This window comes from Dendrobates tinctorius, unplaced genomic scaffold (genome assembly GCF_039654945.1).
Source record: "Dendrobates tinctorius isolate UK_male_01 unplaced genomic scaffold, ASM3965494v1 ptg000025l, whole genome shotgun sequence".
NCBI classification, from domain to species: domain Eukaryota; kingdom Metazoa; phylum Chordata; class Amphibia; order Anura; family Dendrobatidae; genus Dendrobates; species Dendrobates tinctorius.
This window is the reverse complement of record NW_027361693.1, coordinates 13978985-14000000: the sequence shown is the minus strand read 5'-3', so window position 1 is coordinate 14000000 and position 21016 is coordinate 13978985. Positions and strand designations below refer to the sequence as shown.

Genomic DNA, 21016 nt, shown 5'->3' with positions numbered 1-21016 from the left:
TTATGTTTTATTTTATACTAGATAAAACCCAAAATTTCCTCAAGCAGGTATATTTCTAACATAAATGTTGCACAATTAAAGTTAGAATGTATGTTAAACAGGGAGTGTGAGTTATTTTAAATAAATATAAGGCAACTAGAATGTTCCAGGGAATGTTGCTCATGACAATTCCCAGTTGCAATTGATAGGAAGCCAGAATGTTAGAGATTTGCTGCTTGAAAAATAACAGCAACTTTTGTGCTGTGCTGATTTTGTCATTCTTATTTTCAAACTGTAAAACTGCTTGGTAGTGCTTTTCTGTTTGGGATGGTGTCATATTAGTTGAGTGCTTTCCTTTGGATAGCTTGATAGCTGGGTATCTTCCAGCCAAACTGAATGTACAGCATTATTTCTTGAATGTAATTCAACTCCCAAGTCTATAAGATAGTTATTGGACTGCCAGCAGTTTGGCCACATGAGAGTTTCCTCCATATACAGATATGGATATCTGTGGTACAATGGAGAAGTAGAAAAAGAACGAGGAGTGCATGAGTAAGACAAGCTGTAGTGATGAATAACAATGATAATGTTGGTGATGACAAATGCCAGGCACTACTTGAGGATGTGGCCTAGCTGACAAAAAGAGAAGAGTGAGTGTATGAGGGAAGAGGACAATTTGAGATTTGCTCTGATTAATGGCGCACATCATGTGTTGATTGAGATCAATAGCTCTTAGTCAATACAAGCTGGGATGTCAATGTCTTAGCTTCCTTTTGCAGAGCAAGAAGCTCCTAGAAATGGGTGGAAGCAAAGCACTGAAGAGTTCTGAAGTGGACAGCAATGAGTCGGATCTAAATGACATTGAACACCTGTGGAGAGATCTTAAAATTGCTGTTGTGCAAAAACACTCTTCAAACATGATTGACTTGAAGCAGTTTAAAAAAGAAGAGTGGTCCAAAATTCCAGTTGAGAGGTGTAAGAAGGTTGTTGATGGTTATAGGAAGAAATTAATTGCAGTTATGTATTCCAAACGGGTATGCATCAAATATTCAGTTGAGGGTGGCAACAATTTTGTCTGGAACAATTTTGGGGTTTTGTGTGCCATTATATCCAATTTGCCCTTTTTTCACTGTTTTAGTTTTGTTCCAAAACACACAAAGGAAAGAACCATGCATATTAGAAAACATGTGTAATTGTAATAATTTTCTGGATAAATGCTTCATTTTCTTGAACTGTTTGAAAGATGTCAACATTTTCATCTATGACTGTAGAGACCACTCTAACTCCTGAAAATTTAAAGACTCTGCACAGCTTTTAATTTAATCTGTATTTGTCTGGGGAGAAGAACTCTGAGGACGACTAGCTGACAATTTAACTAAAACTAAACTTCCAACTTTGATCGAAAGTGATAGAGAATTTTTAGAGCTGCCGATTATCCTGAAGGAGATTTAATGAGCCGAAGGGGAAATGCCAAATGACAAAGCCTCTGGATCTAATGGCCTCACAGTATAAATCTTTAAAATATTTGAAGAGGAGCTTTTATTGTGCTATTTGGAAATGTTTAATGACGTATTTTCTAAAGGAACACTGCTAAGATAACTATATGAGGCTATAAAAAATGTCTTACCCAAGGAAGGAAAACATAGGGACTTAACAAAATCATAGAGACCTAGTTCAATACTAACTTCTGATGTCAAAATTATGGCAAAAATCTTGGGGAATAGATTTAGCTATACGATAACATTGGTAATATAGCTGAATTAAGTGACTACATGCCATCTATGTCGAATTCCATTGACCTACGAAAGCCATTTTTGAACTTGCAGTATTACAGCCTGATCCCAAAAACAAAAAGCTGTTCTCACCTTAGATGCCAGAAAGGTCTTTGATATTCTGAAGTGGAAATATATGTGGGAAATGCTAAAGGAAATAGGATTTTGGCCTAATTTCAAATGTGTAATATTACTGTACAAGTCACCAACAGCCAGAATAAGAGCTAACAGGGATGTGAAAGCGAGCTTTGAAATTTTTTAATATTTTTAGGGGAACAAGGTAAGTTTGTCCTCTATCACCTCTGCCTTTTGCTATTGGAATAGAGACTTTGGCCTATATATTAAAGAATACCAGGGTAGTAGGTGGTTTAAATATGGTGGCAAAGAGGAAGGATCATCCTGTACGCTGTTGACTTGTTATTATTCGCTAACAATTTGAATATGTCTCTCATTAATATTAATTCCCCTAAATTTTTGTAAAATTAGTAGAACTATGCTTTATGCCCTCTGCACTCTATCCCTTACATAACTCTTCTATTTGGTTACCAAAGTATTGGCTTAAAAAAATGCATAATATCTTTTGGGACATGGTCTGAAAAAAGGGTGTCCATAGAATAAAACTAGAAAAACTACAGTTGTCCAAAGATCAAGGCAGTTTAGAGCCTCTTTTTGTATGGGGGTATTTTCTGGCCTCTCAGTTCCAACATTTCAGGGTTAGTGTTGAGCGATACCATCCGATACCCTAAAATATCGTATCGGATGGTATCGGCCCAATACGAAAAAAGTATCGGGTATCGCCGATTCCGATACCGGAAGTCCCATTCAAGTCTATGGGACTTCCGGTATCGGAATAAGAAAAACCCTTTTCTCTCCTAATACAGCCTCTCGGGGGGTGTACGGACCTTCCGGGGGTCTGTGCGGACTGCCGGTGGTCTGTACCGTCTGCCCGGGTGTCTGTACAGGCTGCGGGGGGCTGTGCCGGCCTGCCGGTGGTCTGTACCGACTACCCGGGTGTCTGTGCAGGCTGCGGGGGGCTGTGCCGGCCTGCCGGTGGCCTGTACCGACTGCCCGGGGGTCTGTGCAGACTGCGGGGGTCTGTGCAGGCTGCGGGGGTCTGTGCAGGCTGCGGGGGTCTGTGCAGGATCGTCTGCTACCATGATGGTGATTGACACATTAGCCAATGATGGGACAGTAGTAGTCCCATCATCCGGCTAATGTGTTGGATGTACAAAAAAAAAAATACATACTACATACATACTACATGCTACATACATACTACATACATGCTACATACATACTACATGCATGCAACATACATACATACTACATATATACCACATGCATGCAACATGCAAACTACATATATACCATATATATACTACATGCATGCAACATACAAATATACTACATGCATGCAACATGCATACTACATATATACCACATATATACTACATGCATGCAACATACATATATACTACATGCATGCAACATGCATACTACATATATACCACATATATACTACATGCATGCAACATACATATATACTACATGCATACTACATATATACTACATGCATGCAACATACATATATACTACATACAATACATTCATACATTCATACAATACATACATATAGACATACAGTACATATAACATAGAGTACATACTCACCATCACTTGTCACTTTGATCCCCGAAGCCATTGTCATTTTTGGAATAAATATTAAAATAACAAACAAACAATATACTCCCTGATCCGCAGAAATCCACGAGAGTCCCACGACGATCTTGCGTGGAGAACTGCAGCATCAGCTGATGCTACCGTTCTCTACGGGGCCCAGGAAACCAGTGTCAGAGGTAGGTATCCTTCCGCCCTGTATTCCTCCGCCAGTGTAAAAAAAAAAAAAGTCCCTAGTCTCACTTTATGGCAAAAGCTGCATGGGAAATTTTTCACACAGCAATGCCATAAAATGAGACTGGGGACTTTTTTTTTCTTTACAGTGGCGGAGGAATACAGGGCGGAAGGATACCTACCTCCCGACACTGGTTTCCTGGAGCCCGTAGAGAACGGTAGCATCAGCTGATGCTGCTGTTCTCCACGCAAGATCGTTGTGGGACACCCGTGGACTTCTGCGGATCAGGGGTGAGTATATTCGTGCTTTGTTATTTTAATATTTATTCCATAGATGACAATGGCTTTGGGGATCAAAGTGACAAGTGATGGTGAGTATGTACTCTATGTTATATGTACTGTATGTCTATATGTATGTATTGTATGAATGTATTGTATGTAATATATATGTATGTTGCATGCATGTAGTATATATGTAGTATGCATGTTGCATGTAGTATATATGTATGTTGCATGCATGTAGTATATATGTTGTATCTATGTATGTTGCATGCATGTGGTATATATGTAGTATATATGTAGTATGCATGTTGCATGCATGTGGTATATATGTAGTATGTATGTAGTATGTATGTTGCATGTAGTATATATGTATTATATATATGTTGCATGCATGTAGTATATATGTGGTATATATATAGTATGCATGTTACATGCATGTGGTATATATGTAGTATGTATGTTGCATGCATGTAGTATATATGTAGTAAGCATGTTGCATGTAGTATATATGTACAGTATGTTGCATGCATGTAGTATATATGTAGAATATATGCAGTATGCATGTTGCATGCATGTGGTATATATGTAGTATGCATGTAGTATATATGTGGTATATATGTAGTTTGCATGTTGCATGCATGTGGTATATATGTAGTATGTATGTATGTTGCATGCATGTAGTATGCATGTTGCATGTAGTATATATGTAGTATGCATGTTGCATGTAGTATATATGTAGTATGCATGTTGCATGTAGTATATATGTAGTATATTTGTATGTTGCATGCATGTAGTATATATGTGGTATATATGTAGTATGCATGTTGCATGCATGTGATATATATGTAGTATGTATGTATTTTACATGCATGTAGTATGTATGTAGCATGTAGTATGTATGTAGTATGTATTTTTTTTTTTTTTTACATTCAACACATAGGCCGGATGATGGGACTACTACTGTCCCATCATTGGCTAATGTGTCAATCACCGTCATGGTAGCAGGCATCGCCCGATGGGACTTGTAGTCCCATTGGACGATCCTGCACAGACCCCCGCAGCCTGCACAGACCCCCGGATGTCGGACAGCCCCCCGGCAGGCCGGCACAGCCCCCCGGCAGTCGGTACAGACCACCGGCAGGCCGCTCAGACCCCCGGCAGGCCGGTACGGACCCCCGGGCAGTCGGCATGGACCACCGGGAGGCCGGCACGAACCCCCGGGCAGTCGGCACAGACCCCCGGCAGGCCGGTACAGAACCCCGGGCAGTCGGCATAGACCCCCCCGGAAGGCCCGAACTGACGGTGCATCATGATGCGCACAGACTGCGCATCATGATGACGTCATTTTGGCAGCCAATCAGAGCCACAGCAGTGGCTCTTTGCATTATGGGAACTTCCGATTCTAATATCCGATATTGAAAAAATATCGGTACTCGGTATCGGAATTCCGATACAGCGAATATCGGCCGATACCCGATATTTGCAGTATCTGAATGCTCAACACTATTCAGGGTATGAACATTGGAAAAGACTATGGACATTTTGGAACTCCTAGAATCAAATATGCTTAAAGCCAAATCCAGTAATGCGCTGACTCTTGGTCTTATACCTAAAGTATAGTGGACAAGTAAACAGTTGTGGGGTATGGGAGCTTATTGTAAATATCCTCCAATATAGAATAATCCATGCTTGAGGGAGCTCTGCCATCTGGAAGGGTTTGGTGAAAGGAGAAAACAAGGATTCAAATACTAATATAAGTTATATTTTGATGGACACAAGTACGTTTGATCAAATAAAACAGATGTCCCAGTTGGCAAATTCTGATTTTTACAAATAACTACACTTGAAACCCACTATAAGGACCCACAAAAACATATTCCATCCTGGGACAATGTGAAAAAGTATAAAAAATAAAGTTTAAAAAATAAAAAGTACACACATTTGGTATCATCAAGTATGAAATGACACAACCTATTGTATTGTCCCACTAGTTACCCCACTGAGTGAACACCATTAAAAAAATAATTGAAAAATGAGGGAAAACTATGCTTTATCATCATCCTGCCTAACAAAAAAGTGGACAAAAAAATGCGATAAAAAATGAATGTAATTAAAAATGGTATTTCTGAATATGTCATCTTGTCCTGTAAAAAATGAACCAACATGTAGCTCTTTCAGAGGAAAAATAGAAAAGTTATAGCTCCCAGAATTAAGCAAAGCAAAAATAATTATTTTTTTCTATAAAAGTTTTTATTGTGTAAAGGAACCAAAACATAAAAAGTATAAATGTGGCATCACTGTATTCGTACTGACCCAAGGAATAAAGCTTCCTTGTCATTTTTACCACAAGCCGAAAGGCATAAAAAACCAAAAATCAATTCCTTAATTGCTGTTTTTTGTCCATTCTGCCTCCCAAAAATTAGAACAGAAAGCGATCAAAAAATGTCATGTACCGAAAAATGGTACCAATAAAAAGCATTTTAGCGTTTTGAACATTTTAAACTTCTATGAAGCATCTTAGGGTTCAAGGTGCTCAACACACATGTAAATAAGTTCCTTGAAAGGTCTAGTTTCTAAAATGGTTTCACTTATGGGAGGTTTGCACTGTTGAGGCACATCAAGGGTTTTCCAAATGCAACATGGCATTCGCTAATGATTATAGCAAATTTTGCATTCAAAAACTCAAATGACGGTCCTTCCCATTGAGCCCAGCTGTGCACCCAAACAGTAGTTTTCCTCCACATATTGGATATCTGTGTACTCAGGAGAAATTGCAAAATAAATTGTATGGTGCAGTTTCTCCTGTTACTTTGTGAAAATAAAAAAAAATTGGGCTATAAATCATTTGTGTGTGTGTGATTATTTTAATTTCATATCTGAACATTATAAAGTTCTGTGAAGCTTCTGGTGGTACTTGATGCTCTAGATAAGTTCCCGGAGGAGTTTATTTTCCAAAATGTTGTCACTTGTGAGAGGTTTTCACTGTTTAGGCACATCAAAGGCTCTGCAAACACAACATGGCATCAGCTAATTATTCCAGCAAATTTTATTTTCAAAAAGTGAAATGGCACCCCTTTACTTCCAAGCTCTGCAATGCACCAAAACAGTAGTTTGCACCCACATATGGGGTATCATCATACTCAGGTGAAATGGCAGAAAAAAAATGGTGTTTTTTTTCTTTTACCCATGCAAAATTTTAAAAAATTGTGAAAAAAATTAAGTGTTAATTTTTTCCATCCACATTCCATTAATTCCTGTGAAGCATGTGAAGCACCTTAAAGGTTAATAAACTTTTTGAATGTTGTTTTGAACACGCTGAGGAGTGCAGTTTTTAGAGTGGTGCCACTTTTGGATTTTTATCTGTAATATAGGCCCCTGAAAGTCACGGCAAATGTAATAAGGTCCCTGAAAAATTGGTTTTGTAAATTTTGTTGGAAAAATTAGAAATCTCTGGTCAAATGTTAACTCATAACTTCCTAACAAAGTTCAGGCTGAAGGGGTTAAAGTGGCACAGAGACAATCCCAACTATTTATTATTCAAAGAGCACATAGAACTCCAAAATTATGCTGTAAATGAACTGCAGACAGAATATCCAAGATGTAGCAAGAAAGGGGCAGGTTTGGCACATATGTTATGGTCATGTGACATTGTGGGTAGGCAGGTGAGAGAGCCATATAGCATCTGACTGCCTCTGAATGCCAAATTTTGTGTTTTAGGGCATGTGAGAGGTAAGGGAGCTTCTCCTCCACTACAACTAGCAACATGAAAATTCTCTACCGAGCAAGAAAACATATGGCTAAACATAGTTAGCACTCTACCCACAGTAAAAGAAGTGGTCCAGTGAATAATTACTAGTATTTTAATAGAGGAAAAGGTTTACTTTAAGAGGAGGCAATATCTAAATTGTGAAAGCAAAACCATTTTTTAAGGGACCACCTCACGTTTGAAGTGAGTTTGTGGGGTCAATATGACAGAAAATACCCAAAAGTGACACCATTCTAAAAATTTCACCCCTCAAGGTATGCAAAACCACATTCAAGAAGTTTATTAACCCTTCAGGTGCTTTACGAGAACTAAAGCAATATGGAGGGAAAAATTGCACATTTTATTTTTTTCCCCAAAAGATTTATTTTTAAGCAATTTTTTTTTATTTTCACAGGAGTAGGAGGAGAAAATGGACGACAAAATTTGTTGTAAAATTTCTCCTGAGCATGCCAATACCTAGTATGTGGGGGAAAACCACTGTTTGGGCACATAGCAAGGCTCAGAAGTGAGGGAGCACGGTTTTTCTTTTTGAGCTCAAAATTGGCTGGAATCAATGGCAGTGCCATGTCACGTTTGGGGACAAGCTAATGCACCTAAACAGTGGAACTCCCCAATTCTAACTCCTAACCCTAATCCCAACCCTAACCATAAACCTAACCACAACCCTAACACACCACTAACCCTAATCCCAACCATAACCATAATCCCAACCATAACCACAACCATAAACAAAACCCAACCCTAACTTTTACCCAATACTAACTTTAGTCCAAACCTAATCCTATCCAAACCCTAGCCCCAACCCTACACCTAGCTCCAACCCTAACCCTTGATCCAACCCTAATAGAACAATGCAAATAAATACTTCTTTTTATTTTATTTTTAGCTAACTAAGGGGGTGACAAAGGGGGTTTGAGTTACTATTTTTTTCATTTTGAATACTGTGTTAAGGTCTATCACAGTGATCAAAATAAACCAATAGGAAAAATTTCCTATTGTTGCCGGGTGCCGGCCGGCAGATCTCAGAGGGCACACGGCGCATGCGTCCACCATTTGCTTCCCAGAAGATGGTGTCATTAGCCAAGGGACATACTGAGGGGATGCAGTAGGGTCCAGGGACACTGGAGGTACCGGGGGATCGGGGGACCCCATTTCTCTCTCCTCTGATGTGCGATCACATCAGAGGAGTGAGAACTTAAATTGACTTTTTGACTTTTTTTGTGGTCGCCATTATTCAGTGAATAATGGTGATTGCAACACTGGGGTCTGTATAAATTGACCAGAATCATGTTCTCCGGGGTCTCGGTAGCCGAGATTCCAGAGAATTTCCAACTCTGGGTGGTGCTATACACTTATTTCTGGGTGCAGTTAAAAAGCGGTGCTGAGGGATAAGTACCCTTTACTGCCCCTGTTAAAAGGCTTATCGATGGTCCATAAGGGGTGGTTAAGGGGTTGAGGGGTTAATGTTGGAAACAAATATTTAAGAGTGCCATTACAAGTGTTTTTAGGTAAAATTTTATGTCATGTTCACGGTTTTTCAGCAACTTTTCAAACTTATTTTTCCAATATGGCTGCATGGACTTTGTGTTAGGATAGGTGGAACACAGCAAATAAAAGATTATAATAAGATGTGCTCGCAACCCGGGGTCCACCGTGTGGTGATGGAGAAACCTCAGCTAGCAAAATGGTGGAGAAAGACTGCGAGAAAACACTTAAAGCACACTGAGTTAAATGTCACTCAGTGTGTTCAAAGCACAAAGTAACAAGCTCTGTTACACCTCAGAGCAGTACTATGAAGCAAAGCAAAAAGACTATTCCCTGCTAGACTGCAGAAAAACACTAATTGGGGTCCCTATAACTTAACCCCCAGAGAAGACTAAGCTGGTGGTTAACCCTGCTCTGACACCCAATGCAGATGCTATGTTCAAGCCAGAGTTCCCACCCTACATTGCCGGTCTAGACCAACACGCGCAGTGATTTTAGCGGCACATGTCCATACAGGGTGGTAAGGTAGCCACCACCACACCAAACGATACAGTACTAGTGTACAGGTGTGTGCTCCAGAGGACCTTTTATACATACAGCTCAAGTCCAGACAGATAGGACCTTGCCTGTGGACCAATCAGAAGCTGTCACATAAACAGAGCAGGTGATGTCCAAGCAGCAATGAGAAGGTGCAACATTCCGGACATGCTCAGTAGGATGAAATCTGGACCTAGGCTCCAGAGTGCAATGCTGCATGTGTTTAGACCAGTAATCACCGTAGGCTTAGCTGGAGAGCAAGCAACAACTACACTTGCAGCGTGAGCCTGGCCAAGGCGCTGGGGCCAGAATCTGTGCTGAGCAGTCATTCCAGTGGCTGAGCCTGAATGGGAGACCACAGCACCAGAGGAGGCCTGGGATCTATCTGGTGCAGTGGAAAAATCCCAGCGACTAACCTTTTGAACTTTAATTTTTTTTACATGTTTTCCTTTTGGCGGTGATATTTCTAACAAATACACCATGCTGAAGAATATTTTTTTGTTAGGCAGATTGTGGCATTTTCTTCCATAGATCTTTGTTTTTGTTTTCTGAAAAAAGAAGAACATTCTATCTAAAATTATCTTGCATGCTTTAAATATGCTTTTGCTGAGTGTTTTTTTCCCATTGCAAATCATGCAGTTCAAAGAGGAATTTTTAAATCACATGACATATACACAATATGATTTATATTATAATAAACACATTTAAAAAAAACAATGCTACCAGAAAAATGCAAGTTAACACATTAGTTGAGAAAATCTACATAAAGACTAAGCAGAACACTAAAAAATAACTATCCGTTAAACATTTACAACCATATATAAAATGCGAGAGGTTTCCATACTGTAGCAATGTATGTGATTATTATATAATAAGGACAGATAGGTATCCTCTGGACATAAACAATAAAAGTTTCAATTCACTATTAAAGAACATCAATCTTACAAACTGGAAGAAATTGAGACACCAAATATATTAGAAAACTGCATAACATATTAGTATATAACAAATATATACAGTATATATATATATATATTTTGGGTATGTTTTCCTCTTTAAAGAACCGTTTCATATGCCACTCTCTATTATGTTTAGTATCTTCACATCAAGTCGGTACAAGCTGTACATAAACTCCATTGACATATACTGTCTGACTGAATTACAGTTATGACTTCCTATAGTTTAGTAAAAAAATATAATTGGAATGATAAGTTGATAATAAAATATTCTTTAAGTTTTAAAATCTGGTTATACATACAACAAATTACAAGATCCTGTATAGAGGCAGTGAGTGCATCACCGATCAAAGTGACAGTGTATCCCATAATGATGAAGCAATTTCTCACATATTACAGCATTTATCACCTATCAGTTATGTATTCAAATTGAATTTACTGCTTGTCAGTTAGGTTAGCATGATAAATTATTTTCTTTGCAGGGGAATATAACTTTCAAGTATAAAGCCATGCATTAAATACCAAATAAAAAGCCTATTTGAAGAAAATAACATCTCTTCCCAAGACTTGCTCACAAATGTAATTGAAAAAGGAAACTTTATTGCTACTTTTATGTCTTTTTATTATTAAAATAAATGTTGTAAAATCTTTGTGCAAAATGTAAAACTTAAATACGATCTTACATTTTTGTTCTTTATTTGCATAGAACTTTGAAAACTGTACATGGTGGAAATAATATTAGCATTATTTCAACTTGGTTAAGCTTTGGTGAGAGTAGGCAATGATAAAATGTAGAGAAGTACATATTCCATGATATGAAGGGAAAAATTAGAAATCCAGAGATTATATGCATAAGATTACATGTTGGTACTACCAAGTGCGGACTAGATAATCAGGAAACTGTACAGTTTCCATGTAGCCAAAATGACCAAGAGATAGATACTATTTAAATCATTTAGCAGTGGGTTTATAACTTTTTATAATTTTATAAACTGATTCCAGACCTGCATAGTCTTAATCTCTTGGATTTCATATTTTGGAGATTCATAAAATATCAAATAAAAGCTATAAGCATTAATTAACAGTGACAGATTGGTTAAATGGTGAGTGGACATGTTCCACATGTGCATACAAGCTAAATAGAATTTCAGAAAGAAACAGTAGGTTAGTGAGTTGAAGGAAGTTCAAAAGGTAAAGAGGTGACTGAGCTGTTGAATATTTTAGGCTTTTCTAAAGAGATGAGTTTACAGCTTGCAATTTAGTGGATTACATAGTAAAGGATAAACTAATGTGTTGTTAATAGTAAAGGATAAGCTAATGTGTTGCACCTCCGGCTTTTCGGGGGATGCACAGAAAAGATAGAGATGGTTGTGTGAAGAGCAAAAAAATGGAAAGAAGAAAAGGAGATCTTGTGAGGACCAAAGACCAAAATTCTCTGTTTTCAAGGATGAAGGGATCTACTGTTAGGGTTGGCAGACTGCATTTAATAAAATATTAAATAAAGTGCAATCGCAACCCGGGGTCCACCCTGCAGAGCTGTTACCTGCTGCTAGTGTGAACAATGATGGAACAAAACAGCAAGCGTTACCTTAAATGCACTGTGTTAATGGAATACTATGTTCCAAGCTCAGTTACTTCACTGAGAAGTACTGCACTAAGAGTGCTAAGTACTATACACTGTTAACGTCACAGGGATGTTAGCACATGGATTAAGCTTGCTCTGCAACTAAACTGAGCTAACTACACACATGAATGAAGCAGATGCTGAGCCTATAGAAAGAACTCTTATGATGCTAGGTCCGATACCCTGTCGCCTTCACTGAGAAGTATATTGTAAGGGTTGAGCTTGTTCTGTAACTGGACTGTGCTAACTGCACACATGAGTAAACAGATGCCTAACCGGCACCCAAAGCATGTAGCAGACTAGACACTCAGGTGGAGAGCCATTGGTATGAAACGGGATAAGTGTGCAACCTGCCTGCCAATGTGTAGAGGTTCAAGCAAAGGCAGACACAAAGGCAGACACACAAATGTGCAGACAGAGAGGCAGAGTATCCAGCCACACACCAAACGTAAATGACACTAGCGTGCCACTGAGAGCCTTTTAAATGCTGGGCTCTATCCCAAAACACTCATGCCCAGTCACTCTGGGCATTGCCCATGGGCCAATCTGGAGCTGCCACATCACCAGAGCAGCTAACGTCTGACCACCAATGAGAAAATGCCACATCATGGACATGCTCAGTAAGGTGATCTCTGGACTTAGACTCCAGAGTGCAAGGCTGCACCTGTATATCACTGGTTACCATAGACTTGGTTGGAGAGCCAGCAGTAACCAAAAGTACACCCAGATCCTGAGCAAGACCCTGGGACTGATGTCCATGCTGAGTAGAAATTGCAATGGCTGGACCTGAATGGGAGACCACAGTGGGAAAACCTGATGCCTAACATTTACATTTTAGAATTTACAGTTTGTTTCTTAAGTTACTAGTCAGCTCTGTAGTCTATCAGAAGTGACTAGTCTCCTAGGTGAAGAACTTTAGCTTTTATTCGCTCTTTGCTTTAGAGCTTGAAAGAGTTGATCTGAATCCTACGAGATGGCGATCATTACCTCCTGGCAAGTAGGAAGCATGGAGACAGGGGTGCAGTGCACTCCTAAAAATATTAGCTAAGACAATCTACAGTATTCTATTATTTCTGAACACTATTTTTCGGTGATTCCTTGGTATGCCCGTTCATACTGCACCCACACACACAAATGATACACCATTTGAAAGGTAAACTTGCCCCCTTCAGCAGGAAAATAGCCAAACAAACCACACATCCACAATTTGATCACAAAACACAGTTTAGACATTATTTTCATAAACCTGCAGCAAGGAAAAAAATGACCTGCAGGTGGCACCACAGTACCCCAAAGCACACTACCAACACATTTGTAAACATGCACTGCTTTTTCGCTCATTGCATTGCCCCACACAAACACATGATACACCATTTGAAAGGTAAACTTGCTCCCTTCAGCATGAAAACAGCCAAACAAACCACACATTCACAATTTTATCACTAAATACAGTTTAAACATTCATTTTCATAAACCTGCAGAAAGACACAATGACCTGCAGGTGGTACCTCAACCGGAAAACATTTGTTGGCCTCTACTTATCAAAACAATTTATTGTATTACCAATCTACATATATAAATACCTGTCTTTGTTCATCAGCTCATGAAATACATTTACATTTGACCAGCTTGCTATTGCTGAAATTGCCTGCACCCCCGACGACCAATGTGCGAAAATTTTGCACGAACCAAGCTAGTATCTTTAAAAAAATATTCATGCAGTATGATTTAAACATGAAGGAAGGGGTCTTAAATTAATGGTCAATAACTAACATTTATTTTAAGCCTAAATGTCTGTCTATTTCATGTGATTATCTAATCACTTTTCTAATATACTTTAATTAAAAAGTCCCAATTGTTCCTTGACTACACTATCTATGGTATGATATGGTCTGGATTGGAGGCTTTATTATTGCAGTCTCTAGGAGGAGCAGAGGCTGATAGTATAATCAAATGAAGCCAGAGGGCGGTACAAAGGAGTTGTAGTATAGTATTGCAGGATTGACAGATTGTGCAGTCAGTAGGGAAGCCAGAGTTCAGAACACAGGAGAGGCAGTATGATATTGGAGGAATAGCAGGTCTTATAGTCAGTAGGGAAGCCAGAGGTCAGTAAAAAAGATACAACAGTATGGTATGAAGTGGAAAGTGAGAGATCTATACTAGAGGTTGCAAGCTCAATAATCTCACAAGGAAGGAGGTGCTAGGCGAGGATTACATAAGGTAATCAATCATGAAATCACAGAATGAAGTCACTCAGGAACAACACAGGATAGAGCCACTCAGTAACAACACAGGTAGTGGTATATGAATTATCAAGGAACTCAAGTAGAAGAGTGTCTGCCAGGTGAACAGGAGTCACCGGGTTTGAATCCTGACAATCTGACTGCTTTAATTTTGTTTAACTACTTCTTATTTAATTATGCTTTGTTTGAAAACTTCCAGTTTCAGAGTGGGGTAGAGGCTGTGTCAGTGACTGCAGCTTCTGCCCCCTGCTGATGACTTATTTGAATATCCCAGCATGCACTAGGGCTTTCAAATGAAATGTCTTAAAAAATGAAGTACGTAAAAAAGAAAATAAAGCCGTTAGTGTAGTGAGAGAATGATAGCAACTTTTTAATTAAAGTATAATAGAGAAGAGATTACATTATTTTTCAGTCTTTGTGAAGCACTTTTTTCCTCCAAAAATGTGGAGGAAAATGGGGGGGTGCGTCTTACAATCTGGATGTACCTGCTCTGGCTGTGGTGAAGAAATGCTGGAGCAGCAGTGGCGGAGCAGCGGGTGACACTGTGCATGATACTAAAGAGCAATGAATACTCACTGTCCTCCATGCACATTGTCCCAGCATGGGAAGCAGTGAGTATTCCAGCAACTGTCCTCAGCTTGTAAGCAGTGCACGATGTCCCTACCATGCACTGCTTATAAATATAAAGCAGCTGCTGGCACCGGAAGAAGATGCTATAAGGGAGCGCAGGAAGGTAAGTGTAATGGTTTTTTTATGTTTTTTTTCTGATGGGGCCCTGCATACCAGGATGGGGATGGGGGGCTATCATACCAGGATAAGGATGGGAGCCCTGCTTACCAGGATGGAGATGGGACCCTGAATGTCCGGATAGGAATAAGGGGGATGATTCTTACCAGGATTAGGATGAAGGGACCATGCCTACCAGGCTATGGATAAGGAGGAAATGACTACCAGACTAAAGGCCACATCACACACAGTGAGATCGCTAGCGAGATCTCTGATTTTGTGATGCAAAAGCAATCTCACCAGTAATCTCACTGTGTGTGACACGCATCAGCGACCGGCCCCCCTGCCGGGTATTGCTGATCATGCAGGAATGTCCTGGGCCATTTTTTGATCGTTGGTCTCCCGCTGGCCAGCACGCATCGCTGCGTGTGGCAGCGGGAGAGCAGCAATCATCTAGCTCCCAGCGCTGTAAGCAGACACTGGGAGCTGGTATCCAAGGAAAATATCGGGTAACTAAGCGCTTCCGTCGCTTAGTTACCCACTGTGTACCTTGGATACCTGCGTTCTCGCGCTGGGAGCTGGTATTCAAGGTACACAGCGGGTAACTAAGTGATGCACGCTTAGTTACCGGATAATTACCTTGGATACCAGCTCCCAGCGCGAGCATGCAAATATCCAAGATACACAGCAGGTAACTAAGCAACATGCTCACTTAGTTACCCAATATTTACCTTGGATACCAGCGTCCTCGCTGGTCCTGATCGCTGGTGAAATCTGCCTGTTTGACAGCTCACCAGCGATCCTGACAAGGTCGTATCGTTGTCGGGATCGCTGGTGCATCGTTTAGTGTGATGGGACCCGAAAGGATGAGGGAGCCATGCATACTAGGATGGAGATGATGAGGCCATGCATTCCAGGTTAGTGATTAGGGGTCCATGTACACTAGGATAGGGATGAGGGGGCCCATGCATGCCAGGATAGGGATGAGGGAGCCATGCATACCAGGATGGGGGCATGCATGGCAGGATTTGCGTGAGGGGACCATGCCCACCAGGATGGGGATGACAGGGAGCATGCATATCAGGATAAGGATGAGGGTGCCATGCATACCATGGTAAGGATGAGGGGGCCATACATACCTGGATGGGGAAGAGGGGACCATATATACCAGGATAGTGGATATTAAGTACATAATTTACCTCATTTTCTGCTTTATTTTTTGTTTCTAATTTTCACCTCTAAAAATTAGATGCGCCTTATGATCCGGTGCATCTTAAAAGCTAGTTTATTTAAATGGTAGACGTAAGCAATATTAAAAAAAGCAAATCTCTGTTTTCAAGATATTTTATTTAGCACAACATAATAATTTACTATAACAATGTAAGTTATGACCTATGTTAGCATATATAACAAAGGAAATAGGCATAAAATGGAAAACTTGTGTGATCAGTCTGTCTTACAAGTACATTTACAGCCATGATCAAAAATATATCACAAAATATAATTTTCCCTTTGGTCATGCTCACAGAAACACAGATGAAGGATGCTCTCTAAAGTTGACTTACCACTGAGCTCTGGTTATTTATATTCCCTAAATATTTTTCTTAAACAGAGTCAGAAACAAAAATTGTTGTTAGATTATTAGATTGCTACTGTAGATTGGATATTTGAAAGAAAAAAAAGTCGTCATTTCTGTAACCCCTAGCATCTCCATTTTTTGTGATCAGGGGCTGGTTGAGGGCTTATTTTTTGCACCCTGAGCTGATGCTTCCATTTATACCATGTTGGGGTAGGTACGGTTGTTTGATTGCCGTTATTTCATTTTATTGCAATGTTGCAGCTGCCAAAAAACAATTATTTTGGAGTTTCTATTTTTTTTCTTGTTACGCTGTTTACCGATCAAATTAATTTACTTATATTTTTATAGATCATATATTTCTGAATGCAACAATGCTAAACATATATTTTTATTATTGTTTTATTTTGAATGGGGCAAAACTGGAATGGTTTAAACTTTTGTGTTTTTTCATTTTTTAAAATATTTTTTAATACTTTTTTTTACTTTTTAATGCCTTCAATAGCTCCCTTTTGAGATTTGAAGCTGCAATAGTCTGATTGCCTGTGCTACACACAGCATGGCTTTATCCCTGTCATGTATAGCATAAATCACAATATCCTCTGAACACTGTCTATGCAATGGCGTTCATGGGAGATTTATAATGGCGGGCATGGAAGTCTTCTTCAGACCCCCACCTATCATGAAATCCTATCGGCACCCTACAATCATGTGACAGAGATGCTGATGGCTGAGTCTTGTGACACGCTTCTGCCTGCTGTGTGTTCAATGCCAAGGTCAGAGATTGACATTGGCATTTAACTTGATTTAAGGTTAATTCCTGGCTGTTAGAGGTACATGACAGATGATCAGATCAGCTGTCATGTGCAGTGAAAGATACTGGCTCAGCGCCAGAGCCCGTATCAAATGCAGTGAGATGACCTTCAATGTACCATACATCCAAGGTCATTAAGGGTTTAAAGGGGAGCCAAATCCTTTCAAATCAGTTAAAAGTTAAATGAAAAAGCTCTGTCATGTGATTTTAATTTTTGTTTGGCTGATTTAACTTAATTAATTAAATGTATGACAGTTTGTATTTTAACTATAGTTTTCAAATCACTAAAAGTGTGATGAAGAATCTTTAGCTGAAATAGTGGGAAGAGCAAATTACATGTATTATATTCATTTGTTCTGCAAATGAGTTTCTAACACATACATATGCTAATGTGATTGCTGCCATTACAGTCAGGGCTTTTCATTAGAAAAGAATAGCAGTGGAAATATTTTGAGGCCTTTACTCTTCTCACATACCTAGTCTAATCAAATTTTGCCTTAAATTTTAACACTTACCATGAACATTAAAAAGTAGAAAAGATAAAAGTGAATTGTGTGGTGGTAAGAAAATATATGTTTCAAACTATATGTGATGTTTAAAAGAAAAAAATCATAATTTGCCTTTTTTGCCATTTTGTCAGTTGTCTTATATCACTTATAATGTTCGTTGATCTATTTTGTAACATTTTGACCTCATGATTAATGCAAGCCATAGGACAAAGAACACTATTTGTGCAAAGGAATGACAAAAGAGACTTTGATACTTCCAACTGTAGCTTAAGGTACTGTCACACTAAGCAATATCGCTATAACTTGTGACGTTATAGCGATATTGCTAGCGATACTTACCTACATGTAAATCAATCAGCCGCGGAGACACCATCACATGTTTCTCAACGCAAGCAATGACTAGCCAGGTCTTTCACCGGGAAGGAACAACCACGGGAAGGGCAGTCTTCAATGAAGGAAACCACCTATGCCAAAACATGGTATCCATCCACAGACAGCTGTTTCGGGGTATTGCCCCTCATCAGTGTGGAGTAGGAAACTGGCTAGTAGGAGCAATGCCTAGTAAAAGACTGCGAAAATGAGGATGAGTGACCTCATGGAGATCAATATCCAACACTGCGGAGACACCATCACATGTTTCTCAACGCAGTGATTCTAGAGCAATGCCCCCATCCCTCATGGGAAATATGCAAAAACATGTAAATCAATCAGCCGCAGAGACACCATCACATGTTTCTCAATGCAAGCAATGACTAGCCAGGTCTTTCACCGGGAAGGAACAACCAAGGGAAGGGCAGTCTCCAATGAAGGAAACCACCTATGCCAAAACATGGTATCCATCCACAGACAGCTGTTTCGGGGTATTGCCCCTCATCAGTGTGGAGTAGGAAACTGGCTAGTAGGAGCAATGCCTAGTAAAAGACTGCGAAAATGAGGATGAGTGACCTCATGGAGATCAATATCCAACACTGCGGAGACACCATCACATGTTTCTCAATGCAGTGATTCTAGAGCAATGCCCCCATCCCTCATGGGAAATATGCAAAAACATGTAAATCAATCAGCCGCGGAGACATCATCACATGTTTCTCAACGCAAGCAATGACTAGCCAGGTCTTTCACCGGGAAGGAACAACCACGGGAAGGGCAGTCTTCAATGAATGAAACCACCTATGCCAAAACATGGTATCCATCCACAGACAGCTGTTTCAGGGTATTGCCCCTCATCAGTGTGGAGTAGGAAACTGGCTAGTAGGAGCAATGCCTAGTAAAAGACTGCAAAAATGAGGATGAGTGACCTCATGGAGATCAACATCCAACACTGCGGAGACACCATCACATGTTTCTCAACGCAGTGATTCTAGAGCAATGCCCCCATCCCTCATGGGAAATATGCAAAAACATGTAAATCAATCAGCCGCAGAGACACCATCACATGTTTCTCAACGCAAGCAATGACTAGCCAGGTCTTTCACCGGGAAGGAACAACCACGGGAAGGGCAGTCTCCAATGAAGGAAACCACCTATTCTGATACTTACCTACGACCCGCTCCCCCGCTGGTTATCGCTGATCGTGCGAGAACGTCCAGGACTGTTTCTCATCGTCAGCTTCCTGCGGTGCTTGCTGTGGAGAGACGAGCTACGAGCGTGGACGCGGGTGGGAGGATGTCAGGATCGCCTAGTGTGACAGGTAAGTAGCGACCGCCGACCCCTGCGATGTCGCTGGTTAGATCTGCCTGTGAGGCAGCTCACTAGCGACCACTTAGCGATGTATCAGCAATCCTGACCACGTCATATCGCTGGTCGGGATCGCTGGTACATCGCTAAGTGTGACAGTACCTTAAACCTAGCAGATTACGGTTTATACTAACAGATAAAATATGTTTTTTCTAAAAAATTACAAATACATTACAATGACAAAGATATCAGAGCTAAAGTTCAGCTTTGTGATATATTTCCTGTGCATAACTTTCCGGTGTGTAACCTGTTCAAGACCATGTTTTCCTTCATGACCAAGCACATTGTCATGTTTTTTTAACAGCTCAAAAAAAATTTTCACATTCAGATATCCAAATAATTTTTGTCTTTTGTTTTCACGATTCGTAAGACTTAATTTTTATGTGACGTTTATATTCCTGTATTGCATTGCTAATGACAGGTAAAAATATGAAGAAAAATAAGAAATACATGTAAATATGTTTTTATTTTTTATGGCCACAAAGAAATGCCAAATGAAATGTAAATTGTGTTTCCCTTTCTCTAGAAATTATCTCTATATACTTGGCCTATTTTTTTTATTGGGGACAGGGCAAGATACAGTGATTTGGACAAGCAATGTCTTTTGTTAGTATAGTTTTATTTATTTTTTTAAACTTATTTTTTGTAATGTATTTATTTTTATTAATTTCACACATAATGTCTTCATGAGGTCTAAAAAAACCTTACTGATGACAACAGTGTTTTAATACAATAATACAGTTTGACACATTAATACATTCTTTTTATTGCTTATTTCCCTGAAACTGAGGTTATGTTAGCCCCAGTTACAGGTGAAATTCACACTGACAGCATTTCCTAAACTGTATACTCATACTTGTTCAGATCTATGTGTTCAGCCATCAAAAAGATACACATGATAACATGCCAACTCTGTCCTGTCTGTGGGGAGCCCGGCTTTATCTTACAATTTGATCCCCATTGCAATAGCTGTACTATTGTGCAAGCAGCTTACTCTGTTTTGGCGTTTTAGAAGTGTGGACCAAAAACCTATTGGTGGAATAGCACTTGTTAAGAAAACCTACATATGTATGTCTTTCCCTAGAAGATCATCTAACCTGGATAACCTGCAAATTCTATGATTAATGTATACAATATATAAGCAATTCACAATGTATAA

General features: G+C 39.6%; 1 protein-coding gene across 2 annotated transcripts in view; it reads left to right on the top strand.

The window, feature by feature from the left end:
• Window positions 1–21016, top strand: part of LOC141084627 (cadherin-12-like) — a 1440185-nt gene that overhangs the window by 1107243 nt on the left and 311926 nt on the right. The gene's annotated exons all lie outside the window — the stretch shown is intronic.